Here is a 20640-nt window from a genome sequence, read left to right as displayed (position 1 = left end):
CTGCGTTTTTTTTTCTAAGTTTTCCGGGCTGGAGGAGCCCGGAAAACTTAGAAATAAAACCGCAGCTTTAAAAACGTTGTATTCATGTTTGCGGTCGCTTTTGAAGCGACCGCAAACATAAATACAACGTTATTGTGTTGGAAAACGCTGCGGTTTTAAAACCGCAGCGTTTTCCAACACAACCGTGTTGTGTCTGCCTGAATCTGCTTTTCCATTTGGGGCTCTCGGGCTCCCCACGGGAAAACGCTGCGGTTTTTCGTTCCAAGTTTCTCAGGCTCCTCCGGGTTGTGTTGGAAAACGCTGCGGTTTTTCTTTCCAAGTTTCTCAGGCTCCTCCGAGCCGGAGGAGCCTGAGAAACTTGGAACGAAAAACCGCAGCGTTTTCCAACACAATAACGTTGTATTTATGTTTGCGGTCGCTTCAAAAGCGACCGCAAACATAAATACGTTTTTAAAGCTGCAGTTTTATTTCTAAGTTTTCCGGGCACCTCCAGCCCGGAAAACTTAGAAAAAAAACCGCAGCTAGTGCTTATTTTTTGTAAAAAAAATAAATAGCACTTACTGAGATTCAGCTGCAGCTTTCCTGCTCTGGTCTCCGGTCCGCGTCCTCCGAGTCCCGGCACTAATGAAGGGAAAGCCACCCAGCGGTAGACTTTCTTTACTACAGCTGGCTGGCTTTTCCTTCATTAGTGCCGCAAAAGCAAAAGCCAGCACAGGAGGGCCTCCATTTCACAAAATGGCGGCGCCCCTGTGCTTGCTTTTTCGAATTTTGAGCTTGAATAGCTCAAAATTTTACATAGGAAGTTTTAAAACGGAGGATGCTAGTATTTTTTTTTTTAATGTGGCCTATCTATTTTTGAAATAATTTTTTTTACTAGAGTATCCCTTTAAGTAAGTCCTTGGGCCTCATTACGAGTTATGCCGGTAAGGGAAAAATGATGCCGGTATGTAAATACCGGCATCATTTAACGTTCCGTAGCATTCTGACCCACAAACCCGGTATTAACGGCACTGTTATTTACGGTGCCGCTAATAGCGGCATAGGCGCGTACACGCGCCTCCTCAGGAAGTAAATACCGGCATGCCGGTAATAGGGGGCAATCACAACCCACGCAAACATGCAAATACCGGCATCACGAACACGGTAATAACGGGCTGCATGATGCCGGAAAAACAGGCATCGCGGACCACCCGCAAACAGCAACCAAGATACAAGGCAGCTGCCACAGGTGCACACAATCCCCACAGGTGGAGTCAAAGGAGGCTGTGCCAGTATGAACTGAGCACACCCACACACCACAACCCCCCCACAGATGTAGGCAATGCAGAGTGGCCCAGTACAAAAGGAGCACACCTACACACCACGCCCCTTCCTACACCAAAATGCTACCACTAGCATTTGCAATCATGGCGCAGGAGGACATGCCTATACTGCTACAACTACAGCAACAACAGCAACAACAGCAACAACAACTACAGCAGCAAGAACAGGCAGCACAGAGGAGACGCAGGAGGAGAAGGAGGGTGAGACAGGCCCAGCAATTACCACCAGCACAGCCACCAGCGCCTCGTAGGCAGCCACCAATCCCTCGCACCAGACCCAGCCCATTCAACCTAACCCCTGAGCAGATCCACACCCTGTACCGGTTGGACCGTGACACCATCACCACCATAGTGGACATGATACACAACGACATTGCCAGCCACATACAAATACGCACTGCCATCCCCCCACTACTGAAGGTGGTGTCTGTGCTACACTTCCTGGCCACAGGCACCTACCAACACACAGTGGGCCAGCTGCATGGCATTTCACAACCACTATTCTCACGCATGCTGAACCAAGTGCTGGATGCCCTCCTGAAGCACGCAAGCACCCACATATCCCTACCACGGACTGGCCAGGAGATAGCCGAAACCAAAGTAGGCTTCCATGCACTGGCCGGCATGCCCAATTGTGTTGGTGCCATCGACTGCACCCATGTGGAATTGGTAGTCCCCCATGCCATAGAGGCGGTGTACCGCAATCGCAAGCAATACCACTCCATCAATGTGCAAATGGTATGTGACTCCAGCAAAATCATCACCCATTGCTGCGCCAGATTTCCTGGATCCACACATGATGCCATGGTACTGCGCAACTCCACGCTACCCCGTCACATGGAGCGACATGCTGGACCACATGCCTGGCTGCTCTGTGAGTTGCACAACAGGCCCATGGCCATGCTGTCGGGTACTCATGTGTGCGGATGCAGTATGGGGGGATAGTACACCTGGGTGGGAAAGGGGGGGGATAGTTTACCAGGGTTGGAAAGGGGGGGTTAAAAGTACACCTGGGTGGCAATAGCCAGTGAGTGGAGAATGAATGCAGAGCTAAACACTCCTCACCTGACACAGCCAAACGGAAAATGACACATCACTGGGCCACATATCACAAATAATGCAAATGGATGACAACAAGTAAGAGGCACAACCGGGGCACCATGGTGATGGCAAGCAATGCATGACTGAATAGGATGGCAACTGTGCCAATGCGGCCAGTGTGACCATGCAAAGTAAAGAGCACACAACATGAATTGGAGGCTAAACATTGTTGCACTGCCACAGCACATCTGCCTCAGCATGCATGATTACACCCTGCATCATCTATTCAACCCCATCCAGTGTTCCACACCTCTTTCCAGTATACATCCCATATAGGTGACTATTTGGTACACGTACAGGGACATGTGCATGCTCACACCTAATAGCTGCTGCCATGACCGTGCTCCCTGAAGGTGTCAGTTCAGAGTGACACACACCTATTTGTATCTGCTTGCAGGTGATGGAGGATATCCCTTGAGACCGTGGCTACTTACCCCTGTGCGGAACCCGCAGAACAGCCATGAAGAGGAGTACAATCGTGTGCACACTCGTACCCGTGTCGTGATTGAGCAGACCTTTGGCCTGTTGAAGGCGCGGTTCCGCTGCCTAAGCAGGTCTGGTGGGGCACTCCTATATAGGCCTGAGAAGGTGGCAAAGATTACCATGGCCTGTGACATGCTGCACAACATGTGCGTCCGAAGGAATGTACCACTGCCACCTGACATTGACATGCATGGCCCGGGTGAGGATGAAGGGGATGGAGACGGAGGCGACGGAGCCCCCCTGCCAGTACGTGATGCACGGGACGGCCATGGTGTACGCCAAGCACTAATTGACGAATACTTTTAAGACACAGGGACCATGAATGACTTTTGTCAGTCAGACACTGGGCCAATGTGAAAATGCACAAAGGGAATGTTGTAATTTTGAGACTGAACACTGTAACACATTACATGGATGCACACCAAAAATGACAATGTCCAGCCATGGATTGTTCTCCAGAAAACTTGTGTATTATATGAAAGTGCAAAACTGTGCCCACTCCCCCCTCCCACGATCCCCCAACAAACTCCCTCACCCACCCCACAGACCCCAGTGAACAGCCCAACAAACTCCCTCACCCACCCCACAGATCCCAGATGTCCCCATGTGTGCAACAAACAGCGTTGCCTTTAACAATCCTACTCCTGACATTTCTTCCATTTTTCAAAAAGTCACTTTTTGGCGACTTTCTGGTCTGGGGGTGCCATGGCCATGCACCGTGCACTCCTGCACGTTAAGCGCACAGGGCTTCATTGGACACAGGTGGAAGGTGTTGACGTGGTCGAGGTGTCCATTGTCAATCCTCTGTCAGACCCATGGTGTGGCTGCTGCACTTGCCTGATGTTGGCTAGTAGGGCCTCGGTCAGTGACCCCATGCACTGCCTGAATGCAGACGTGGACGCCGCCACGGCTGCTGTATTTGCGGCAATGGCCATGGCTATGGCCTTCATGGCCTCATTACCGGCAATGACCTGTTGCCGCATTATCTGCAGCATCTCGTCTTGACGGGCCTCCACCCTTGCCAGACGGACCTCAAAGGGGGTCTCTGTCGCAGGTGTACCGGTGGAGGGCTGGGTGGCGGAGGGCTGGGTGGCAGAGGGCTGGGTGGTAGAGGGCTGGGTGGCGGAGGGCTGGGTGGTAGAGGGCTGGGTGGTGGCAGGCACCTGCGTGGGGCCCTCGTCCTGGGCACTGTCGTCCTCAAATATGCCGATGTCCGAGTCCCCTAGGTCGGAGTCATGGAGACATGGGTCATCCAGGCTCTCTGTCTCCGCAGGGGGGGGGGGGCCAATGGGTGTTGGGCTGGGCGATCCTGAAAATTCTTCGGCCTCTTCAACCACCTTTGTGGACAGGACGTCCGTGGTGGCCGGCGGTACAGCTGGCACTGTCGCAGCAGGTGCCCCCTGCAGAGATGATGCCTTGCGTGGCACACTGGGAGTGGTCACAGGAAATTTTTTGGAGGAGGGGGTTGCGGTGTCCCTGGTCCCCTTGCTTGCACTGGATGTGCCTGACCCCCTGTCCTGGGTTCCACCTTCCTCATCGGTGCCTGGGGGATAGAAGAGATGCAGGTCATCAGTGAGATTGCCAAATGGCAGCTGTGATTTGTGTCAGTGTTATATCTTGATACATTCAGGCATGATTTCATTTCTGTTGTGTGGCATTTGGTGTACTGAGGGGACATGTTGGCAATGATTGCATGGCTGGTGGCAATGGATTGTCTAGGTGTGGGGGGGACATGGGCATGGATGCGTTTACAGATTTCACGCAGCATGCGTGTGGTGCAGGGGGTGGCAATCAATATTCTGTTGGTGAGTTGATGGTGCCTTGGGTATGGGAATTGCCTTGCCTATTCTGACTCCCACCTCACTTGTGTCACATCATGTTTTGTTATAGGTGGATGTGATGGTTCACTCACCTTCCTCTGTTGTAGTAGCTGCCCCGTACTCCTGCTCTCCAATCCCCTCGATGGATTCTGGATCGATGAATCCACTTGCAATCTTCTCCCATGTGGTGAGCTTAACAGGGGAGTGTGTGCCACCGCCTGTCGCCATTGCGGCCCTCCGGTTCTCCGCAAAGATCTTCTGCACACGGAGGCGGAGGTCGTCCCAGCGCTTTCTGCAATCCCGGACACTCCTTGGGGTAACCCCCACTGCTATTACCCTCTGCGCAGCCTCCTGCCACACCTGTTTTTTATGCGTTTGGGCCGCATGCTTCAGGTCCGTGCTTCGGATAATGTCAGCATGCTGTTGTAGGGTGTCCGCTAGCATTGTCAATTCTGCATCTGAGAAGCGCTGCTTCCTCTTCCTTTGTTTGCTTTGTTTGCTTTTTCCGGTGGCCTTTGACATCCTGGTTCTGTTTTGGCACTCAACAACACGGGTGTAGTGGTAGTAATGGAGGATGGCAATGGATTGTGTTTTTAAAGATGGCCGCCGGCCCATTTCCCATTCCTGCGCGATGACGTAATTTCTGGGTCTGTTTTTTGCGAACACGGTAATACCATGGTGGTATTACCGTGCCGGTATTTACGGGTTAGTGTGAAGCGGTAGCACAATGGGCGGGCCCCGCGATGCCGGTATAGGGGGCTTGGAGGCCCTTTACCCACATGGCGGTGTTGCTACTACCGGCATGGGGGAACGCGCGTGCTCACGCACTCGTAATGACCCGCTATTAGCGGGTTCATACATGCACGGACCCGCTCATTCCGGCATGCCGGTAATGAACACGGTTTTACCGGCATACTCGTAATGAGGCCCCTTGTGTTTTGTGGTCCATGTACAATCATTTATGGCAGTAGTCAGAGTCCGCTTTATCGAGTACTTAGGATTTCACCCCTCTAGTCACTGTCATCATTTGTTGCTTGCGCTTGGTTTCCTCTGTGGGCCCCTTAGCCAATTTCTCTTTCCTATTCCCCTCCTCTTTCGCCTTGGGCTCCCAATTCGCATCCTTTCAGACTGCCATGGTGCTCTCAATAGAAACTCTCCTCTCACTGGTCGCTCATTTTCAAATACACTCTTTGTAACTGAGATACTCTAATCCTAGTGGTCTGGATTGAACTCGCTCTCATGTTTCCTCGTCCACGCTACTGGAATTCACAAGTTCAAATACAATGTACTGGCTCTGCGGTCTGGTCACTCGCCTACCACTCTCTCTTTCCAGCTTCTTCACTGTAGCAGCTTCTCGGAGCATCATTTGCCGGCACTGCAGTCTCTGCAGATGGTGGTGCAGAGCAGCTTGTCTGGATGGCTTTCTTATTCCTCTAGGACCACGTGCAACTGGGTGATTTAAGTGGCGGTCTTCTTCTCCCAGATCGCTAGCCACTCTACAACGGGATAACTAGTCCCATTTCAAGTGTACATACAATCCCCAGTCGGTGTTCCTCTTTTTTTTTAATAAAACGTTATTTATTAAGTTAACATTTTACACAGGTACAAACATTTGACGAATACAGCGGCTGTGCAACACAATGAGCATTGTCTTTGTTCCTCTCTACAGCTAATAATGTCGACGGGTCCATGGCCTCAGTCACGTGATGCTCAACAATGAAGATGGATTCTCTGTTGTCTCGTGGCGGTTCCTCTGAGAGGGCTGCCTTGCCACCGCAGTTTTCCTGTGATGTTTTTAGCTTTGTATGCTGACGTAGCAAAGGCTTTTTACTAGGCAGGGAATTTAAATTTCACTGAAAAACGTTGTGTTGATGTTAAAGTTTCATGCTTGTAAAGCTTTACTGCATTCTCTTGTGATAAAGAATCTCGTGTAAATTGCATTATTTCAAGGTTAACACCAAAATGGAGAAATATCTTCAGCTAAAATGCTAGCGGTCTGACGAGCATGTATAATTCGCTGCACAGGGCCCACTTATTTTGGAGTTGGAATGCACAGATAGTTTTCCTCCACAGCTCCGCTAGATAATGAAGCGGCTATTAAAATGCACGAGAAGCTTCCAAATGTAAGACCTATCATTCTGGCTAATTCTTTGGAGATCAGTGCAGTTCAAAAGGAAATGCTGTCCAAATAATTAACAGAAAGGACAGCGATAAAGATAAATGCCCATTTCATAAAGTCACTGCACAATTAAAATGTTGACCCTCGCTAAATGTTACGAAATCTGTGGAAAGCACCATTAAAAGCTATTGCAAACCTTAGGATGGCGAATAATGATCCCACAGGGTATGCCTGAGAAGAATAACAATCGTTGTTATTTGAGAAGACTGGTTGTGAAGGGAAAATCGAATGCCGTCAAATGGAAGCAAGAATATTGTATGCATAATTCACCCGCGGTCAGTTGTCACCTGTAAAACACAGCAGGTTAAATTGACAACATCTTCCACGCCACTTTGCACCCTTTACAACCAAAGAAACGCCACTAAAACCAAATGTGCCATGCATTTTTTGAATCTGTGTTTTGGCTGCTGCTGGCCTACGTCCTACATAGGCCTTGCTTTGCGCAGTGTTGGGCCTTATGTTCCAAGCAGCATGCTTGGAACAATTAATCAATAGGCCCCGTGCAGGGGGGCTTTACCACTTCAGGTAATGTCCCGGGACCCATAGTTACAGGCCCGAGTGAAGCGGTAATGCCCTCCCTGTAATGGCCTATTGCTATTAATACCTCAGCCCCCAGCATTTCGGAACAGACATTTTTTTTTTTTTAATGGCCACCGGGGAAGGGAAAACAAAGTCTGTTTTCCCTTTCCTTGGCAGCCATTGAAACAAATAGAAAAAAGTAAACAAAAAAATGGCCACCATAGAAACGGGAGAATGAACTACATGTAGTCCCTTCTCTCTGTCTGTGGTGGCCATTAAAAAAGTAGACAAAAAATGGCCACCATGGAAAAGGCAGAAGGGACTATCTTTAGTCCCATCTTCCTTTCCATAGTGGTCTGTCCCAGATCGGGAGTGGACAAGCTGGGGACACAAGTGTTCCAGCGTGTCCGTTCCCGAAATGGACAGCAAAGATGGTAAGTGTTGAGGGAATTCTCTGGATGAAGGTGTGGGGGGAGGATTTACGGGGAGTTGGTGGCTGCTAGCCCTGAGGAGGCTCAGGGCGGTGGGATTATCGTCTAGTAACGCTTGCATTCTGAGCCTCCCCATTGGCTGGGAGGCCGCAAGACCCCCCTCGCCGGGTACTAATACTACATAGCCCTTGCCTGGGGCAGCCCTAGGATTTGTGAGGCCCTGGGCAGAAAAAGATGTGTGGGCTGCCATTATTTGCATAAATAGTGACACCAGTGATATCACAGAATGAGTCTTTAGTATGCAAAGGTATCATGGGAAGTTAAATTGGAAACATGTTACCATGTGTAAGGTAGTAGACAAATACACTGTGACTTCCAGTATATGAATTGTCAATATTATTATTTACCTATGTGGCAGTGGCCCTTGCTCTGTGCAGGGTTGGGCCTTGTGACCCCCGACACCAACTTACACCGTGATTTCAAGATCCCAGCTGACAGTACCACTTGTGCAGTCATTGGGTCAAAGAGTGCTTTTTTTTATGGTTGCTCTTTTAAATGTCCCCATGTACGACAACTACTGGCAACATACACAAGGGCTCAAGTACATGACAGATGGACCCGACAAAGGAGACACTAAGGAGGTTTCATTGAACTACCTACCATGGTACAAACCAGTGGCCTTTTGAACCTGCTGTATCATACAAGTTTTCCTGTGGGGCAGCATTGGGCCGTGCCACTCAGACCATCTTGCAGTATGATTTCATGGTCTAAGGCAACCTGAACGTTATAATAGCAGGTTCAGTGCCTGTACAGGGTGAGGAGGACCAATGAATAGTAGTTACTTAATTCGAGGGACCGTCTTTTACCTCTGCAGTGCCGCTGGTGAGTGTATTAAGTGTGCCCACAGCATTTGGCTCTTAGCCCAAACGGAGGAGGGAGCGGTCCATTAACTCTGCTAGTTGCATCTACACACAGGATATGTCACTGGACGACGCCATTTGTTTTTGTAAAACTACTATTTATTTTGTGTTATAAATTGTATCTGAACACGTCCTATGCAGATTGTGATAGCTGCTGCCACAGGCTGTGATTCTGAACCCATAAAACTCTTCTTTCTGTAGACAAACATCAAAGGAGTATACATTTGCAAGGTATTTTATTTAATGTTGCACTGGACGCAAATGTTTCTAAAAATAAAAGTGACATGTATTGATTATGTAAACATTTGTTCTGATGTGCAATTGGCTCTCAAATTCAATTCTGAAAACACCTGATGCAAATGAAACGCGGTATACACATAAAATGATCTGTCTGAAATAAATAATAAATAAATGGGGAGCAGATTTGGCTAATAGCTCGCACTAAAGTGGCACCTAAAAGCCAAAACTATTGCATTGGGATACCGATGGAGGGGTATGGCATGTGAGCAGAGACACAAAGCTTGTGGGTGTTGTTTAGTTATTTACCCATACATTGGCTGCCCATATCCATTCTACTTTCTATGAGAAACCAAAGGGTGTCTCACCCACTAGTCCTCAGGGACTTGTCATCCAGGTGGCCAGAACAGAACACGGCCATCAATTTTGGATCCAGGTCCTGGGGGTGGACCAGTGCGGGAGGATCACTTTGGTGAGGGTTTTTTGGAGAGTGGGGGTGAGGCAGCCAGCGGCGAGACACGGTATTCCTCCCTTTCCCGTACCATGATTCCTCCTATTTCCTAGGATCCTAGAATGTCCCAACTCCCCTTTACCACCTTTCTACACAAACACTGGGCAGAGGAAGAGGGCGACAGAGTAAAAATGCGAACTCCTACACATCGTATTAGACATGGCCCGCTAATTGGGTCTGGCAAAGTCAGGCACTTGACTCTAAGTGCATACATCTGATGCCAATTAAATCAGAACACTCTTAGTAAGGTGGAACACGAGTAAGAGCAGAACCTCCAGGGCAAAGGCAAACCTACTGGAGCAGAGCAACGGACCGAGGGATGAGACCCACGGGTGGAAAATCCCAGGAGTTTTCCCTGCAGGAGGTTGTTGCCTCCAAAAGCCAGTGAAAAACACATGGAGAATGCCGAATCACAAACAAGAAGGCTGCATTGTGTTTCACTGACTCCAGCGACCCCTCCTCCCCCGGTGAATAGCAGACTTGGGGATGCAAGGCCAAGCTTGTGGTACTAACCTTGACTCGTAAACTGGAAGACAGTAAAAACAAGAAAGAAAAGCACACAGCCGGTGTGTTGGTAAGTGATGTGAGAGACAGGTTTATGCTAAAGAAAGATTGAAGTGCAACATTATATTGCATAACTGAAGGCTGCAGATGTGTGGATGAGACACGAAGAAAGCAGACATGTGAATAAACCTTGAAATAATGATAGCTGTAAAATCAGAGATAATAAATAACGTAGTGGTAATGGTGAAAGGAGGTAGCCCACTCGAAAGTCTGTGAAAGGTGAAAAGTTTGTAGTGATAAAATAAATGAACTGTAAAAGCGAGGTGATTGAAATTGACCCAGAGAAAAGGGGAAAGTAAAAAGGCTAATGTTGAACTTTGGTGCATAATACAGTGAACTACCCAGGCCAGGAAGCATTGGGGCAGATAACATATTAATTGGAAGTTCGAAAGTCGAAGCGGTCTTGCGGAGGTCTGATGGAAAAAACACAATGCACATTTGAAAGTCTTCGACATCGGGAAAAGGTCTGAGCGTGACAGGGGGAGATTGAAGGTGTAATAAGTTAGGGGAAAGGAACCCCTAAAGAAGGTGTAATAAGCTCTGGGAAGGGAACCCCTGCAAGTGTTATGTTTTGCTTTAAGAGGCCAGAGCCCGATAGAGGGGGACCAACATAAACGTTTGCTTTAAGAGGTCTGAGCTGGAAATAGGGGACCGATGAGAACTTTTGGTGAACTGTGTTTTGAAAATTGGAAAGTAAAACTTTAACGTGGAAGGCCAGGCGGGCCTTGATCCATGTTTTGAACTGTCTTTGTACTAAGCGCTTGAGCCAGAGTGTGTCATCTTACCTACAGGGACCGCATTACTCCGTGCTGTCTAAAGTGGGGAGGAGAGCTGAGTCAGCCAAATGTATTATTTATATTTGAACACTGACTTTCCTTTGCATACATATTCTCCTTTTCACACTTTCTGTATAAGATATAGGGCACGCATTAGGTGTTGTTAGTATTGGCCATTAAGATTTGACAGACTCTACTACGACTGTTGTACTCCCATTTTAGCTATAGGACAAAGTAGGAGTTTCTCCAACCCCATTGAAACTTTAACAAAGGTTTGACAAATTGTACCTTTTGTGTCAGTGTCATACTTGTGATACCATGCCTCCCTTACATTTCTATGGAAATTTCCACCCACTACCTGTACCCACCTGCCTGAAAAACGTCCTCCTGGGATCTGTTTGAGCTAGATCTATCAGGAAATAAGATCAAACGGTCTGCTCTGACTGCCTGCTAGTGTAATTTGCAGTCTTCAGATAGTTCATGGTTTAATTGCAGATAATAAGCACACTACTGGTGCAATAAAAATCTCTTAACCAAGCCACTTGATTTATTAGATGTAAACATGTCCTTACACTAAAGTCCTGTTAAAAGAAAGCGTTTGGCAAAGTCCGCAGTTTTGGAATGCTTATATGCAGGCAATTTCCATGCACTGCTTTCATATAACATGGTACTAACATCATTTTGAAGATGTTACCATCTTATCCAAAATTGTTTTGTTTTCAGTATTATTTCCTAAATCTGTTAAATTAAAGTTTGTTGTGATATTTGGCTTCATCCGTTCAGTGAAATAATTATCATATTTTTGGTTCTAGCACATTTTTGTGGCACTTGCAACACAACATGTTAAAATGTTGTTACACAAGAGAGAGGGAGAAGATGTGGTTCTGAACTGAGGGGATCTGGTTGGCATAACAACCAACAATGCCACAGCATGAAAATATCATCTCACTAAGGAACATTTTTTCCAAACTCCTCCGCTGTACTACCCAAGGAGTCCCTAACAATATTTTCTCCAATCAGTAGTTGCGCAAGAAGCAAGTCGGGGGACTGGGCTTTCCGTTGCCCAGCTGCCTAATGATTTTTAAGGTTGCCATAGTGGGCTATTTGGGGCTATTTCATGAGCAATTGGGCTATTATGGGATACTTTTGGCTACAGATTTGTTTTCTACACAAACCTCAACTCTCTCACCCGCACCAAGCTCAGCCCGACTCTGTCGAACTTTACCCACCCACCACCATTATGTGTGCTGGTTGGGTTTCATTTGGCTAACTTTCCATGAGACCTCCCAGGCTGCTTTGTTTTTCATGTTTTCTGTCATAGGATACACCATCAGCCAACTAAAACCACACACCCTACCCCGACTCTCTCTACCTCCTCCTACCCACCCAAACCCCACTCTGTCTACCCCACTCTCTTTACTGTCAACTATCCACTCTACCCCAATGCTCTCTACTCCCACCCACCCAACCCCCACTCTCTCTACCCCCAACCACCCACCCAACCCCCACTCTCTCTACACCCACCCCCACTCTCTCTATCCACACCCATCCTACTCCCACTCTATCTACCCTCACCCACCCATGCTACCCCATTATCTCGACCCCCACCCACCCTCTCTACATGCCCACACTCTCTCTACATACCCACCCTCTCTCCACCCTCACCCACTCAACTCCCACCCACTCCCTTAACTCCACGCTCTAACCCCACTTTCTGCCCCCACCCTCTCTACCCTCACCAAACCCCACACACTGTAACCCCCATACTCTCTCCCCACAACCAATCCTTGCCCCACACTCTCTAACTTTACGCATCCACCAAACCCCATTACGTGTATGGTTGGGTTTTGTTTGGGCTACTTTCCATAAATCCTCAGAGGACTCATGGACTCATGCTCTTCATGTTTTCTGCCCCAGGAAACGACACCAACCAACTTAAGCAACACCCAGACTCCACTCGCTCTACCCCCTCCGCAACCCATACTCCACTCTCTCTACCCTCACCCACCCACCCAACACCTACTCTCTACCCCACACAACCCCCACTTTTTCTACACGTATACTGCCCCCAGTCTCTCTATTATGCACCCACTCTCTCTATCCCCACCCTTCCTATCCTCACTCTGCCTAACCCCACCCACTGTACCACCACTCTCCATAACCCCACCCAACCCCACTCTCTCAGCCACCACTCACCCACCCCCACTCACCCTACATATCCACCCTCCCTCTACCCACGCCTTCTGCATACCCACCTTCTCTCTACCCCCACCCCTTTCCTCTCACACTCTCATTTTATTTCTTACCTGGCACCCTCTCTCAATGGCTTCCTCCATTGCTCTATTCCCTTCTTTAATACTCTTGCTTGCAAACCCGCATCCACCTTTGAAACTTCGCCTTGCCCCCTGGTGCCTATAAATGTAAACATGCAAAGAACAGCAGTACACGCCAACACTGCCAATGCTGGGTATACACTACCTTTCAAGTTGCAAACTACTAGCCAGGCATACAAAGTAAATCGCCCCAATTCTTCACAAGCACACAGCACTCCCCGCCCCCTCCTCCCCGCCCCCCCCAATCAAAATAAGCACCGTAGCAATCAACAGCTTCTATAGGACTCTGGGTGGTAAGGCATGCTGTGACCGCAGGTTACACACAGAGTTCTCCCAGTCATTTCAGAGGTGTAAACCAATAGTGTTCCATCTTTAAGGAGACAATGTGCACATGGGCTGATGATTTAAAGGAAGAACATGAATCAGTCTCGCATGACACGCAATTTCAGAAGCACATTTCACCCTGACATTATTTCTAAGACAAAACTCTAGTCTGGACTTCCGATCGTAGGGGAATGAAATACTTCTTTGCAGCAGACGAAGTAACACAGATGCACATACATTAAAAGCGAGATTCGCTGGCTTTGGAAAACGCATTTAAGATCCACTGAGTGGTTAAACCTGGAAAACATACCATGGTGAAGGCCCATTCAGCAGAAAGCATTATGCAACCCTGACATTGGGACACGGTGGAAAGAAGGCAAAAGTACTGACAACATATCTGCTTGACAGTCTTAGAGACAAAAGTTTTGTTTGCATCAAAATATTGCTTCATGAGCTCAAGTCACAGAAAGGCTTTGGCTCAATGAAATTAGCTTGCAGGTGATCACACATGTCAGCATGTACATGTAACCAACCTGGACATTTAAACATGGTTGAATTTCTGTGGGTGTTTTATGAGCACACTGTCCCACTCGGTGTGCTTCGTATAAAGGTGGGCGCGTAAATAAGTTGAATAAGGTGGCCACCGGAATATTTGTGTGGCTGCATGCCTGCCTCCCCTCCCCTGAGCTCACTCATTACATCCCCACGGTGCTTACCTATGCGCTCCACATGCCCAAATTATAATTCTTTGCAGTAGGGAAGCGCTCCACTTGTGTATAAGGGCTGTATAAATTTACAATTACAGGGGGCTGACCGTGCAGGTGCACTACCAAAACTGGTACTTGTGGTTCTCTGTGCTGCCCTCAGACCACAGTGTTTTGGTGCAAAGTGGCAGACCAGTGGGTGCGCTGTGGGTCACACCATTATAGCACACTATTTGTACTGCCCATTTCCTGGGAACAAGTGTGGGCACCTGCACTATGTTCAAAGTGAATGCACGCTTGTCTGGAGTGTTGGAGTGGGATTTTTCCGGAGCAGGGGGCATAACTGCATGCCGTACCATGGGAGGTTTCTCTGTCTTCATGCGGGACAGCTATTGCAAGTGAATGCTTTCCATCTTAACAATCCATGCTGACACATCTGTGCAATGCTTGCTACAGCTGTGATATTATGATTGGTGCAGTGTTGAGTTATGTATGCGTGCTTGTAATCATGCTCATTCCCTGCATGTTTCATTCGTATAGCCTTTGAGCAGAACAAATGCACACATTCACATGTGTATATTTGAGCCTGTGAGCCCATGTATGCAGGGTTTGCATAGTGATGCCTATGAGCCCCTGTCATATAGTGATAATGGTTCAAGGAATAACAAAGACCAAAGCATTATATTTGAATTTGACTTGTATTGCTGTTAAGTACAGGATGGGCCAAAACAATAAACATAAGGGATCAAAAGCAACTAAAATCCCAGGACCTCTACCTCCTGTGTTAAATTCTTTGGGGTAGGGCTCTGGTATGCAGACTATTGCCTCTCCCTTTCACTCAAGAGAGTTTCACAGTCTCTCCTCGTTGGAATTTGTGATCGAGGGACGGATCCATCCTGGGTTTTCAGGATAACCCTCATTAACATTTGTGAGTTAATTTGCATACAATGATTCTAAATGTATGCACATTTTTCCACATGAATATTAATGGAGGATCTCTTGAAAACCTGTCAGGACTCCGGCCCTCGAGGCCTGGAGTTGGATATCAATCTCTTCCTGGATTCGGACCTATCATTTTCTCTAAAGGTAGAGATTATCAGCTGTTAATTGTTTTGTGGTCTTTCACGAGGTACCAACCCCTTCCTCTTGGTTATCTCTTTGGATATTTTCTTCTTCTCCTTTTTACTTCCTCTCCACCTTCCTAGTTTTCCAGGTGCTCGGAAAAAAAGGTGACCGTCTGCCAACAGGCAGTGTCAAAAATAGAGAACCCTCACCTACTTTTACCAGAAGTGGTGCTTTCTACTCATTCTTCTCTTTGATCCTGTGTAGGCTTCCTGTCTTCTACTCATTCATCGCCCCCCCCACCTCTAGCACTTGCCTTGGGACAGTCAGGTCTCCTCTTTTCTTCCTTTTTCTGACTCTAGAAAGTTCCTCTTTCCCAAACTAATCTCCTGGTATGCCTCATGAGTCTCTAGATGTATTCCACCATCCTCTTCTCCTTTTCCATCCTCCTCCCCCTGCCATTTCTTTCACAAATAACCTCTCTTTTTCTTACCTTCACCCTGTTGTGTTGCCCAATGATCGCTTCTGTCTTTCCACCCTGCTCCTTCTGATGGTCTCCTCAAGTGACTTCCTCTCTCTTCCCAGCCTCTTCCTTCTGATGTTCAACTCCACTAACCTCCAGCTGTCCTACCACCACTTTCTCCTTTTACCTAATTGTCTATTTCAGTCTCCAATTTCTCTTTTACATTCCTCCATATGCTCTCTGTGCGCACCAATCTTTCTTCTTCTTCCTTCTCCAGCTCTGCTCACCTAACCCCTTCATCCACACTCACACAGAAACTGACTGAGAGCCTGCATTTTTATAGAACGGCGGGCCTTCCCCCGGGATGGACTTTGGGTGAGGGCTTCCACCTGTGCCTCCAAATGTGTGTTCTTCTGTGACTGGTTACTCTTTAATTGACACAGGCTATATATGAAAGGATCATCTCACTTGGTTTCCCAACATGTGCTTTCGGTGCTGGGCTATGTTTTAACAAGCTGTCCATGCTGTATTCTACAGGGAACTTGCATCCACAGCAGGCCCGCACCTCAACATTCTTTGTGGTTAATTCTGGGGCCAGTAAATACACATTTGATAAGTGTTTTCTAGTCATGTGAGGATTTGTGCAATGCTGGAGGCAGTGGGTTTGCGCACTGAGGGGGGCAGGGAGGTGATGTTTTGCCAGCAGTTAACGAACAGAAGAACAAAATTCACAGATTTCTACAAAAATAAAGAATTACGAACAAACGTATTGAATGCGATAAACATTTTGCTACAAATTAACTTTGCAGAACTAAAACCACTAAAAACTCACATTATGTCAACAATTACAATTACTAACGATTTACAAGATTGAGCAACCCCACAGACTTAAGTTCTTAACTTGGAAATAACACTTATCCTATCCCTTCAACAACAAAGGAATTGTTAATTCATCCACATTTATGATCAAGAAAATTATGCAATCAGTGCAGGAAGACATGTTGCATCAGGAGTACTCATCTCTAATTATTTAATTATTTATTTATTTATAGAATTTTTTTATATGCCCAGACCCGGAGGTATCACGGCATAGAATACTTAGGAACTTAGTTAGTTAAAGAATATGTTACAGCAGAAATTATAATTACAAGTAGGTACAATTATACATTTATACACAGAATATTGGGTGTGGGAAGAGGAGTAAGCACTATAACAAATCCTTGTTCAGAGTAGTGGGCTAAGGGAAGGGGGAAGTGGGCTCGGAGTAGATACAATCACAAGTTCATGCACTGAGCAGTGGACTAGGAGAAGGGGTGGGCGTGGTGGTGTGGTAGTGGCCTAGTTGCATTTGTTGAATAGCCAGGTCTTAATCAGCTTCTTAATGAACTGGTGTGAGGATTCATTCCTGATGTGGTTTGGTAGAGAATTCCAAAGCTTGGGGGCAGTTACAGGAAAGCTGGCACCACCTTCTCTTTTACTCTTGAATCTGGGTACAGCCAGATGTGTACTGGATACGGATCTTAAAGTTCCAATCGCTCTTTTTTGAGATACACAGTTATTTATGTGGAGGGGAGCCACATTAGTGATGCATTTATGTGCAGTGGTGTCAGGGTCTTGAAAATAATTGTCCCTTTGATGGGGAGCTAGTGTGCTTCTCGTCTGATGTTAGAGATGTGTTAATTCCTTTTTAGGCCAAAGTCTGCCCAAAGGGCTTTGTTTTGCAACAGTTGTAATTTGGCCCGGTGTGTAGTTGTGGTTCCTAATAATAGGATGTTACAGTAGTCCAGTTTTGAAAGTATGAGGGCTTGGGCTAGTGTAAGGCAGTTTGGTGGTGTGAGGAATTGATGGCTGAGTGAAATAAGTTTGGATGTGTAGGCCATGGAGAAAGATAGAGCGTTGATGTGTTTAGACATAGATAGGTTGGCGGTAGATATACACCCAGGGTTTTTACCTGGATAGACGTCCCATCAATGGTGATGGAAGAGTAGTCCGTGTGTAGAGATTTGAGTCTGGCTAGGGAGCCTATGATGAGAATCTCAGTTTGTTTGTAATTTAAGCAGAGGCTGTTTGTGACCATCCAGTTTTGAATGATGGCATAGATTTTGTTAATGGCGATGGTATCTTGTTTATAATCACCTGCGATGAGGATCAGGATCTGAGTGTCATCAGCAAAATTGGTGTAAATAACTCCTATGGAATCAAGTGCAGTGAATAGTAGTTTGGTATAGGCATTGTACAAGGGAGGAGAGAGGCAGGAGCCTTGCGGTACGCCTAAGGGTATTGGAATGGGGTCAGCGGCATCCTCACCAATAAAGACTTTCGAGGTGTGATCAGATAAGAAGGACTTGATCCAACTGGTGGTGTCAGGGGAGAAATTAAAGTTTTCTGAAAGGGTAGCGCAAATTTTGTCATGGGATACCAAGTCAAACGCAACTGATATGTCTATGAGAAGTAGAATACCCATTTTCCATTGTCTCGAATCCTATCCATCTGAATTTTTAGGTCAAGAAGGGCTGTCTCAGTACTGTGTCTGAGTCAGAAGCCCAAAGCTTCAAAGCAACTAAGGTAATACAACTATAAATAAAGCATATCACTTTAATGTGCTCTATAATGATTAAGAAATTCACTTTTAAATGCATACCTATGTAGCATATATTTACCATAGAATCCTCAGGGAATCCCCGGAATATTTCACAGATCTTCGTATTGAGTAATTGAATCTGGCGAGCCTGTAACACCACAGCTTGACCAAAAAATCACTATCAAATGGAGTGGAAAAGTCTACCATAAATTCCTCACTGTTGATGGTGGGATTATATATAGCCAACCCAGACAGATCTAAACTGATATGGGTTGGTTGCATGAATTATTATTTTCACAATCTAATGGATTTCTTATTACAAATTATGTTTACTCTGTATTGCAATATGCCCATATAAATAATGCACATATCTGTGTATGCTTAAGAGTATGAGTCTTGTTGAGCATGTGGCGGTCTCTTGCTGCTAAAGAGAGAACTGGAGAGTGGAGGCAGCTCGAGGAGTATACCTGATCTATGTAGTAAAACACCATGACTTAATGTCCTGTGCGATTGACAAATGGTTTGGGATATATCTGCGGTCGCTCCAAGGGCAATGTCAGCAAAGTACCATAGCTTGTCGGTCAGTGCAGTGAACGCTCAGACCTCCTGAAGGAGAGACACGGAGCTTTAATGCACATTGCAAACCTGAACGTAGAGCAGTACTTTATTTTTTTAGCCATTGCTATTGAAGTCTCTATGAGCTGTTCAGAGACATTTAAATGGGCATTTTGCTGAACAGGGCTGCTGGTTCAGTTTGCACAGTACAGGGGGTATGTGATCCATCATATGAGTACCGTTCATCAGAAATGCTGCCACGGTCTACATAATCTGAAATCTCTTCATGAGGTCAATGGGGATTCCCAGAAAAAGGGAATTATCATATTCCGTCTGCAAGAGTGGGTTGCAGTAACCACTCTAAAATGGTTGTCTGCCAAGGGTCAGTGCAGGATTTTCTGAACTGTGCAAGTGATCGTATTGGCCCGAGAGGCAAGAGCGAGAGAACTTGATCTGTTTGAAACAAAGGTTCTTCACCCTGGCAACCTGTGTCAATCCCTTTATTGGAGAGCAAGTAGCAGAGATCCCAGAGTGCCTCACTCTCTCCAGCCGTCTGCTCCTCTGTTTTGTCAGTGTTCAGTTTCAACCATTATTCACCCATGCAATTCTCAATGGCTGCTAGCCATTCTCTGAAGTTGCTAGTCAACGTATCATAGGACAGGGGTGACATTCAGATGAACCTCCTAAGGCCTTTGCATTGTTGTGGGATGGTGTATGAGTGACTTTTCTGATTGTCTTGTGGCTTAGTTCAAATGAACCTATTCCAAGACAGTGGTTGGTTCCAATTGTTCCTTCCCTGGTGTCGCCACAACACTCAATCTTAGATGGTTGTTGTTCTGTTTCCAGTTCCTACAGGAACCACTGTACACTGATCCCTCTATAAAATCACAGAGGTTCCATTGGCCAATGCACCACCATGCCTCCAATCTGCCCATCTGAGACACTAGCCCTCATTATGAGTGTACCGGTCTGGGAAAATAAATACTGGATCTGTCATTTTTCCTGGACCGGCACTCTCCAACTTTGCTGGCATGGGCAGGGAACTACCAGCAGGCCTGACCTGCCAGGAGTTCAAGCCCCTACCGGCAAAGAATTGCCCCTATCACTGGCACTGTTACTACTGGTGGACTCCATGGAATGGGAACAGTGCCCATAATATCCCAGTAACACCAGAATATTGGGCACAGGTAATGGTAAGGTGAGTCTTCCGGTAACACACCAGTGCGGCAGACTTGTAATGAGGGCCACTGTGTCCTTTGTTTCTTTGCTCTGGCATATTCAACGTCCTGGTCTCTGTTGTCCCCCGCTTGACATCCACGCTATGGGATATGGTCTTGTCCACTGTCTTGTCTCCTTACTCCTCTTGTGATGTCTTGTTGTCATACCTGACTTATTACCAAGCTTACCCACTCTAATCTATGAGGAGTCATCCATGCTCTATTTGTTCATCACCATTGCCATGGCCATTTTTCCTCCAAACCCTACAGTATGCCTTAAATTATGCAAAAGAGGATTGTTTTGGCTTGTTACACTTTTTCTTGTGCTCAGGGCTTTGGCTTTTCATCAGACATAGAGTAAGGTCCTCCATGGATACAATCTAAAGAAGGAGAGAGAGTTAAAGGTACACCTGATTCAGTGCTTGACATGATGACCTGCAGTCTCCTTCTAGCCACAGGAGGTTCTCTGAGTCATCTGAATAGCAGTAGAACTGAAGATGAAATGAGTGGATGAGTGAGGCCTGTGGGTGAATGAAGA

This window comes from Ambystoma mexicanum, chromosome 5q (assembly GCF_040938575.1).
Source record: "Ambystoma mexicanum isolate Mex_15411 chromosome 5q, UKY_AmexF1_1, whole genome shotgun sequence".
Taxonomy (NCBI): Eukaryota; Metazoa; Chordata; class Amphibia; order Caudata; family Ambystomatidae; genus Ambystoma; species Ambystoma mexicanum.
Note: the sequence above shows the minus strand (reverse complement) of the source record.